This window comes from Chiloscyllium plagiosum, chromosome 1 (assembly GCF_004010195.1).
Source record: "Chiloscyllium plagiosum isolate BGI_BamShark_2017 chromosome 1, ASM401019v2, whole genome shotgun sequence".
Taxonomy (NCBI): domain Eukaryota; kingdom Metazoa; phylum Chordata; class Chondrichthyes; order Orectolobiformes; family Hemiscylliidae; genus Chiloscyllium; species Chiloscyllium plagiosum.
Window position 1 is genome coordinate 12495014 of NC_057710.1, and position 10595 is coordinate 12505608.

The following is a 10595-nucleotide window of genomic DNA, read 5'->3' on the forward strand; positions in this document are numbered from 1 at the left end:
GCTGTCCTCATGACCTGTCCTACCTGCCAATCTTCCTTCCCGCCTTTCCACTCCACCCTCCTCTCTGACCTATCACCTTCATCCCCACCCCCATTCACCTATTCTACTCTATGCTACCTTCTCCCCAGCCTCACCCCAACCCCATTTATCTCTCCACCCTGGAGGCTTCCTACCTCTATTCCTGATGAAGGGCTTTTGCCCGAAACGTCGATTTTCCTGCTCCTCGGATACTGCCTGACCTGCTGTGCTATTCCAGCACCACTCTGACCTAAACGCCTGGCTCAGTGGTTAGCACTGCTATCTGAAAGCTTCAAGGACCTGGTTTCAGCTTCACCAGCAAGCGATTACTGTGTGGGGTTTGCATTCTCCCTATGTCTGCATTGGTTTCCTCCCACTGTCCAAAGATGTGCAAGTTAGGTGGATTAGCCATTGGAAATCCAGTGTCACAGAGATAAGGTCAGATCTGGGTGGGTAGTTGTTCAGAGGGTCGGTGTGGATTTGATGGTCCAAATGGCTTGCTTCCACACTGTCGGGATTCTATGAACAGATTCAAAAATAGCTTTCTCCCCCCCACCACCACGATAAGACTAATGAACAGACCACTCATATATTAGTTGATCTTTCTCTGCAACTTCTCTGTAGCTATAACATTATATTCTGCATTCTGTTCTATTATCCTGATGTGATTACAGAAGGTATGCTTTGTCTGGTCAGCACACAAAACAATACTATTCACTGTATCTTAGTACATGTCACAATAATAAATCAAATCAACTAAAATCAGCATGAAGATTTGGTAACTTTCTTCTTAACCTCACAGCAACCTCACAGAGGATACAAAATTTCAGAACAAGATAGCAATAATCCTAGGATACATATCCGGTTGGAGCATATTGACCTACTCTTGGGAAATAAGGCAGGGCAGGTGACTGAGGTGTCAGTGAGGGAACACTTTGGGGCCAGCGACCTCAGAACAAGATAGCAATAATCCTAGGATACATATCCGGTTGGAGCATATTGACCGACTCTTGGGAAATAAGGCAGGGCAGGTGACTGAGGTGCCAGCGACCATAATTCTATTCGTTTTAAAATAGTGATGGAAAAGGATAGACCGGATCTAAAAGTTGAAGTTCTAAATTGGAGAAAGGCCAATTTTGACAGTATTAGGCAAGAACTTTCAAAAGCTGATAGGAGGCAGATGTTCACAGGTAAAGGGACGGCTTGAAAATGGGAAGCCTTGAGAAATGAGATAAAAAGAATCCAGAGAAAGTATATTCCTGTCAGGGTGAAAGGAAAGGCTGGTAGGTATAGGGAATGCTGGATGACTAAAGAAATTGCGGGTTTGGTTAAGAAAAAGAAGGAAGCATATGTCAGGTACAGACAGGATAGATCGAGTGAATCCTTAGAAGAATATAAAGGCAGTAGGAGTATACTTAAGAGGGAAATCAGGAGAGCAAAAAGGGGACATGAGATAGCTTTGGCAAATAGAATTAAGGAGAATCCAAAGGGTTTTTACAAATACATTAAGGACAAAAGGATAACTATCGAGAGAATAGGGCCCCTTAAAGATCAGCAAGGCGGCCTTTGTGTGGAGCCATAGAAAATGGTGGAGATACTAAACGAGTATTTTGCATCAGTATTTACTGTGGAAAAGGATATGGAAGATATAGACTGTAGGGCAATAGATGGTGACATCTTGCAAAATGTCCATATTACAGAGGAGGAAGTGCTGGATGTCTTGAAACGCATAAACATTGATAAATCCCCAGGACCTAATCAGGTGTACCCTAGAGCTCTGTGGGAAGCTAGAGAATTGATTGCTGGGCCTCTTGCTGAGATATTTGTATCATCGATAGTTACAGGTGAGGTGCCGGAAGACTGGAAGTTGGCTAACGTTGTACCACTGTTTAAGAGGGGTGGTAAGGACAAGTCAGGGCAAGTTGTTGGAGGAAATCCTGAGGGACAGGATGTACATGTATTTGGAAAGGCAAGGACTGATTAGGAATAGTCAACATGGCTTTGTGCGTGGGAAATCATATCTCACAAACTTGATTGAGTTTTTTGAAGAAGTAACAAAGAGGATAGATGAGGGCAGAGTGGTAGATGTGATCTATATGAACTTCAGTAAGGCGTTCGACAAGGTTCCCCATGGGAGACTGGTTAGCAAGGTTAGATCTCATGGAATGCAGGGAGAACTAGCCATTTGGATACAGAACTGGCTCAAGGATAGAAGACAGAGGATGGTGGTGGAGGGTTGTTTTTCAGACAGGAGGCCTGTGACCAAGTGCCACAAAGATCGGTGCTGGGTCCTCTACATTTTATCATTTACATAAATGACTTGGATGTGAGCATAAGAGGCATAGTTAGTAAATTTGCAGATGACACCAAAATTGGAGGTATAGTGGACAGCGAAGAGGGTTACCTCAGATTATAACAGGATATTGATCAGATGATCTAATGGGCTGAGAAGTGGCAGATGGAGTTTAATTCAGATAAATGCGAGGTATTGCATTTTGAGAAAGCAAATCTTAGTAGGACTTATACACTTAATGGTAATGTCCTAGGGAGTGTTGCTGAACAAAGAGACCTTGGAGTGCAGGTTCATAGCTCCTTGAAAGTGGAGTTACAGGTAGATAGGATAGTGAAGAAGGCGTTTGGTATGCTTTCCTTTATTGGTCAGAGTATTGAGTACAGGAGTTGGGAGGTTATGTTGCAGCTGTACAGGACATTCGTTAGGCCACTGTTGGTATATTGCATGCCATTCTGGTCTCCTTCCTATCAGAAAGATGTTGTGAAATGTGAAAGGGTTCAGAAAAGATTTACAAGGATGTTGCCAGGGTTGGAGGATTTGAGTCATAGGGAGAGGCTGAACAGGCTGGGGCTGTTTTCTTTGGAGCGTCGGAGGCTGAGGGGTGACCTTATAGAAGTTTACAAAATTATGAGGGGCATGGATAGGATAAATAGACAAAGTCTTTTCCCTAGGGTGGGGAAATCCAGAACTAGAGGGCATAGGTTTAAGGTGAGAGGGAAAAGATATAAAAGAGATCTAAGGGGCAACTTTTTCACGCAGAGGGTGGTATGTGTATGGAATGAGCTGCCAGAGGAAGTGATGGAGGCTGGTACAATTGCAACATTTAAAAGGCGTTTGGATGGGTATAAGAATAGGAAGGGTTTGGAGGGATATGGGCCGGGTGCTGGCAGGTGGGACGAGATTGGGTTGGGATATCTGGTCGGCATGGACAGTTTGGACCGTAGGGTCTGTTTCCACGCTGTACATCTCTATGACTCTCTAAATTACTGCAGATGCTGGAATCTACTGAAAACAACAAATTCTGGAGATCACAGCGGGTCAGGCAGCATCCCATGGAGAGAGAGCAAGCTAACGTTTTGAGTCTAAATGACTCTTCATCAGAGCTGACATGAAGTATGGAGGGTAAAGCATTTACGTTATAGTTTGGGGGAGGGGGAGAATGGTAAAGATTGGGGAAGGGGTTAGGGGTAGGGTTGGGATGATCACGATTTCCCTTAACAATCCTGAACAGTAATATGCTTGGTGCTCATCACCCAGCTTGTGGTATGTATTAGTCACAGTAAGAAAGCTGGCAAGACCATTTTAATTATCGTGTGGTTATTTATTAACAACTCACTTTGTATACTATTTTGAGCAGTGTAGAAATTATATAGTGAGTTCACTGGACTCTTAGATCTTTTTAAAGGCTTTCCTTGCATTTTTAGTTCCTCAGTTCTGGATTAATGTGCAGTCAGTTGTAACTGCAGTTGCGTGACAAACTCATGCCATTAAAACCCTAACTTTTTAACATAGTGTGCCAAATGTGTATAATGCGAGTTATGTAAATGGTTATTTTGACATATGATCTTGGAAGGGCAAAGAAACTACTGATTCTAGTAAAAATTCATCTGCCTCACTAACATTCTTTCTGGAAGAAAAATCTTTCATCTTTGCCTGGTCTGGCCTACATTTCCTTGTCAGGCCCTGATCAGTACCTCATGCTTCTTTCAACATTATGTTTCAGTACATTTTCTCCCAGTGTTTCCCAATAGTCTTTCCCATTCTGATATGGGGTAACCTATTTAAGAAAGAGATGAGGAGGCTGTCTTTTTTCCTAAAAGTATTCAAACTCTTCACTGTAGTGGGCTGTACAGATACCATAACCAGCTGGGGGTCCTCAGTCTAGTCTTTAATGGATGGATCATCAGGTATTTTTAGTCAACCCTGAAGCTGTCCAAAAGTGGAAAAAGTATGAAAGTGTAAAGGATTATTGGCTAGAATCTGAGGGCACAGCTTTGGATTAAAGGGAAGACCCTTTTAGAATGGTGATAAGGAGAAATTTCTTCAGCCAGAGAATCTATGGAATTCATTGCCACAGAAGGCTGTGGAGGTCAGGTCATTGAGTATATTTAAGACAGTTAGCACTGCCTCCTCACAGCGCTAGGGACCCGGGTTTGATTCCAGCCTTGGGTGACTGCCTGTGTCGAGTTTGCAGATTCTCCCCGTGTCTGTATGGGCTTCCACTGAGTGCTCTGGTTTCTTCTCACAGTCCAAAGATGTGCAGGTGAGTTGAATTGGCCGTGCTAAATTACCCATGTGGTCAAGGATGCACAGGCTAAGTGGATTAGCCATGAGAAATGCAGGGTTACCAGGATAGGGTAATGGGGTGGGTTTGGGAGGGATGCTCTTTGGAGGGTCAGTGTGGACTTGATGGGCCGAATGGTCTGCTTCCACACTGTAGAGGTTCTATGCTAGAAATAGATAGGTTCTTGATTGTCAAGGGGACCAAGGGTTACGGGGAGAAAGCGAGAGAATGCAGTTGAAAAACTTATCAGCAATGATTGAATGGCAGATCAAACTCGATGGGCCGAATGGCCTAATTTCTACTCCTGTGTCTTATGGTCCTAAGATCTAAAAATCTTAATAAATCTTTAAAAGGCAGTAGTCAGACCACAACTGCAGTACTGTGTACAGTTTTGAGCCCCTTATCTAAGGAAAGATTTACTTGCAGTGGAGGCAGTTTCACTTTGCAGAATCCCGGGTAAGGAAGGAAAGGCTGAGGAGGTTGGGCATGTCCTCACTGGAGAGAAGAATGACAGGCGACCTTATTGAAACCTACAAGTTTCCGAGTAGAAAGTTTGTTTCCTCTTGTGGAAGAGTCCAGAACTAGAGGGCATAATCTCAGAATATGGTGTCACTCCATTTAAGACAGAGGTGAGGAGGAACTGCTTTCTTTTTAGGTAGTGAATCTGTGGAATTTTTTACTACGGATGGCGATTGATGCCAGATCATTAATTATATTCAAAGCTGAGATAGACAGATATTTAATCATGAGGAAAGATGGGAGAGTGAAGTTAGGGATTATCACATCAGCCATGATCTCATTGAATGGCTGAGTACCTGAGAAAGCACATGCAATGTGCCTTAGTGACTACCGCCCAGTGGCTCTCACCTCCATAATCATGAAGTGCTTCGAGTGGCTGATCATGACACATATTAAGTCCAGTCTCCCAGCCTGCCTCGATCCCCTGCAATTTGCCTCCAGATGTAACAGGTCCCCAGCGGACGCCATATCCCTAGCCCTGCACTCATCCCTGGAACACCTGGACAACAAGATCACCTACATAGACTCCTGCTCATTGACTGCAGCTCTGCCTTCAACACCATTATCCCCTCCAGACTGACCTCAAAACTCCGAGAGCTTGGTCTCGGCTCCGCCCTCTGAAGCTGGATCCTCAGTTTCCTGACACACAGACTGTTATCAGTGAGGAAAGACAACTGCATCTCCTCCACAATAACGCTCAACAAGCCTCCCTCCACCCCACACAGTACTCCCTGTACACCCATGACTGTGTTGCCAAATTCTCAATGAATACTGTCTACATGTTTGCTGATGACACCACCGTGATTGGACGGATATCTAACAACATTGAATCAGAATACAGAAAGGAGATAGAGAGCTTGGTGATGTGATGCAATGAGAACAACCTCTCTCTCTCTCTCTCTATGTCGGCAAAATTAAAGAACTGATCCTCGACTTCAGAAAGAAAGGAGGAGAATACGTCCCCATCTACATCAATGATTGAATGATTGAGAGGGTGGAGAGTGGCAAGTTCATCAGAGTGACGATAACCGACAACCTGTCCTGGACTTCCCACAGAGATGCAATGGTCAAGAATGCCTCTCCTTCCTCAGGCGGCTCAGGAAATTCAGCATGTTCATAAGGAACCTCACTATCTTCTACAGATGCACCATTGAAAGCATACTGTCCAGGTGCATAACGGCCTGGTATGGCAACTGCTCTGCCCAGGACTGTAAGAAACTACAGAAGATGGTGTAGACCAACAGAGAAGCCAATCTTTCATCTATGGACTCCATTTACATGGTTCATTGCTGTGGAATGGCTGCCAACATCATCAAAGACCCATCCCCACCCTGGTAATGCTCTCCTAAAACCTCTTCCACCAGGCAGAAGATACAGACAGAAGCTTGAACACTCGCACCAACAGGTTCAAGAACTGTTAATGTTGATTCTGTATTGTACTCGCCCCGAGTGGTGTTACCTGTATGCTTTGGTCTTGCCAAGTTTTTTTTTCTCACCCTATGGTCTTTATGTCCTTGCATCCTATGATCTGCCTGTACTGCCTTATAAACAAAGCTTTTCACTGTACTTAGGTACATGTGACAATAAGTCAAATCAAATCAGAGCAGACTCAATGTGCTGAATGACCAACATCTGCTCCTATTTCTTACAGTCTTTTGTCAGCTACAGTTCCCTTGGTGAGCATTACCCTAGAATGGGATAGAATGACCCAGGCTTACGTAACAGTGTAAAGATACAGACAACTTCCGCCTTGGGACCCTCCAACCACCCGGCGTCAATGTCAATTTCAACAGATTCCTCATCTCCCCTTCCCCAACCTCATCCCAGACCCAAACTTCCAACTGCCCTCTTGAACTGTCCTACTGTCTACCTTCCTTCTCAGCTATCTGCTCCACAGCCCCCATCGACCTATCACAGTTATCCCCCACCTGCATCTACCTATAGCCTTCCCAGCTACCTTCCCCCCAGTCCTGCCTACGCCCTCCTATTTATCTCTCAGTCCCCTTTCCCCTATCGTCTCCCACTCACGCCACCCTTCCCCCACATTCCTTATGCATGAAACATCGATTCTTCTGCTCCTCGGATGCTGCCTGACCTGCTGTTCTTTTCCAGCACCATACTTTTTAACTGCTGTTCTACAAAGCCCTAGTTAGACCCCACTGAGTAGGAAAGATGCTGTGGCCCTAGACGGAACGCAACACAAGTTTGTAAGGATGATACCTGGACTTTGGGGGTTACGTTAGGAGGAGAGTCAGAGCTATACAGGTATCCAGCACGGAAACAGATTCTTCGGTCCAACTTGTCCATGCCAACCAGATATCCTAAATTAATCTAATCCCATTTACCAGCATTTGGCCCACATTTCTCCAAACCTTTCCTATTCATATACCCATCCAGATGCCTTTTAAATGTTCTAATTGTACCAGCCTCTACCACATCCTCTGGTAGCTCATTCCATACATGCACCACCTTCTGCATGAAAATGTTGCCCCTTAGGTCCCTTTTAAATCTTTCCCATCTCATCTCTCTTGGACTTTTGGACTTCTGGGCTTCCCATCCTGGGGGAAAAACCTTGACTATTCATCCTATCACTGCCCCATTATGGTTTTATAAACCTCTATTGCCATGATTATATTGAATGGTGGTGCAGGCTCGAAGGGCTGAATGGCCTACTCCTGCACCTATTGTCTATTGTCTATTGTCTATAGGGGTTTTTATTCTCTAGAATCTAATTGAGATCTTCAAGATATTAACAGAAAAAGACAGGGCAGGTGAAGATAAACTATTTCCGTTGGATGGGGATGCTAGACCCCAGGACGTAGTCTGAGAATTAGGGCAAGGACATTCAGGAGAGATATTTGAAAGTGCTTCTACGCATAAAGAGTATTGAGGTTTGGAACTCTCAAATGATGGTCAATGTTAATTCAATTAGAGTCATAGAGTCATAGAGATGTACAGCATGGAAACAGACCCTTCAGTCCAACCTGTCCATGCCGACCAGATATCCCAACCCAATCTAGTCCCACCTGCCAGCACCCGGCCCATATCCCTCCAAACCCTTCCTATTCATATACCCATCCAAATACCTCTTAAATGTTGCAATTGTACCAGCCTCCACCACATCCTCTGGCAGCTCATTCCATACACGTACCACCCTCTGCGTGAAAAAATTGCCCCTTAGGTCTCTTTTATATCTTTCCCCTCTCACCCTAAACCCTCTAGTTCTAGACTCCCCGACCCCAGGGAAAAGACTTTGCCTATTTATCCTATCCATGCCCCTCATAATTTTATAAACCTCTATAAGGTCACCCCTCAGCCTCCGACGCTTCAGGGAAAACAGCCCCAGCCTGTTCAGCCTCAGCTCAGATCCTCCAACCCTGGCAACATCCTTGTAAATCTTTTCTGAACCCTTTCAGGTTTTGCAACATCTTTCCAATAGAAAGGAGACCAGAATTGCACACAATATTCCAACAGTGGCCTAACCAATGTCCTGTACAGCCACAGCATGACCTCCCAACTCCAGTACTCAATACTCTGACCAATAAAGGAAAACATAGGGAAATTAGGGAAGTAAACACGTGGCTAAGGGATTGGTGTGGGTAAGAAGGATTCCACTTCATGGGGCATTGGCATCAGTTTTGGAACCGGGGGAATCTGTACCATTGGGACAGTCTTCACCTGAACCGACCAGGTACCAATGTTCTAGCGAAGAGGATAAATAGGGTGGTCAGTAGAACTTTAAACTTCTGAGTTGGGGGGAAGGGAAAGTGAAAGCGACAGTGAGTATGGAGTTAAATGGAAAGATAAGCGGCAGGATAGCATATGTGCAGGCAGATTTAAACTTGAGACAGACTGGGAATGCAGCAAAAAGGAAGGATAACTTAGGACATTTTATGACTTCCAATATCTCTAATGATAAGGAAGTTAGCATTAAGGCACTTTACCAGAATGCTCGTAGCATTTGTAACAAAGCAGATGAACTAATGGCACAGATCATCGTGAATGATTATGATGTGGTAGGCATCACAGAGACGTGGTTACAGGGGGGTCAGGACTGGAAATAGCAGGAGAACTTAATAAGTACTTTGCATCAGTCTTCACAGTAGAAGACATGAGTAATATCCCAACAATTAAAGCGAGTCAGGGGGCTGAGTTGAGTATGGTTGCCATTACAAAAGAGAAAGTGCTAGAAAAGCTAAAAGGTCTTAAAATTGATAAATCTCCTGGCCCCGATGGGATACATCCTAGAGTTCTGAGGGAGGTGGCTGAGGAAATAGCAGAGGCGTTGGTTGAGATCTTTCAAAAGTCACTGGAGTCAGGGAAAGTCCCGGATGATTGGAAGATCACTGTTGTAACCCCATTGTTCAAGAAAGGATCAAGACAAAAGATGGAAAATTATAGACCAATTAGCCTAACCTCAGTTGCTGGTAAAATTCTAGAATACATAATTAAGGATGAGGTTTCTAAATTCTTGGAAGAGCAGGGTCGGATTAGATCAAGTCAACGTGGATTTAGTAAGGGGAGGTCGTGCCTGACAAACCTGTTGGAGTTCTTTGCAGAGGTGACAAGTAGGTCAGACCAGGGAAACCCAGTGGATGTGGTCTATCTAGACTTCCAAAAGGCCTTTGATTAGGTGCCACACGGGAGGCTGCTGAGCAAGGTGAGGGTCCATGGTGTTCAAAGTGAGCTACTGGTATGGATTAAGGATTGGCTGTCTGACAGAAAGCAGAGAGTTGGGATAAAAGGTTCTTTTTCGGAATGGCAGCCGGTGACAAGCAGTGTCCCACAGGGTTCAGTGTTGGGGCCGCAGCTGTTCACATTATATATTAATGATCTGGATGAAGGGACTGGGGGCATTCTAACGAAGTTTGCCAATGATACAAAGTTAGGTGGACAGGCAGGTAGTACTGAGGAAGTGGGGAGGCTGCAGAAGGATCTAGACAGTTTGGAGGAGTGGTCCAGGAAATGGGTGATGGAATTCAATGTGAGCAAATGCTAGATCTTGCACTTTGGAAAAAAGAATACAAGCATGGACTACTTTCTAAACGGTGAGAAAATTTGTAAAGCCAAAGTACAAAGGGATCTGGGAGTGCTAGTTGAGGATTCTCGAAAGGTAAACATGCAGGTTGAATCTGTGATTAAGAAAGCGAATGCAATGTTGTCAATTATCTCAAGAGGGTTGGAATATAAAAGCACCGTTGTGCTACTGAAACTTTATAAAGCTCTGGTTAGGCCCCATTTGGAGTACTGTGTCCAGTTTTGGTCCCCACACCTTAGGAAGGACATACTGGCACTGGAGCGTGTCCAGCGGAGATTCATACGGATGATCCCTGGAATGGTAGGTCTAACATATGAGGAATGGCTGAGGATCCGGGGATTGTATTCGTTGGAGTTTAGAAGATTAAGGGGAGATCTAATAGAGACGTACAAAATAATACATGGCTTGGAAAAGGTGGATGCTAGGAAATTGTTTCCGTTAGG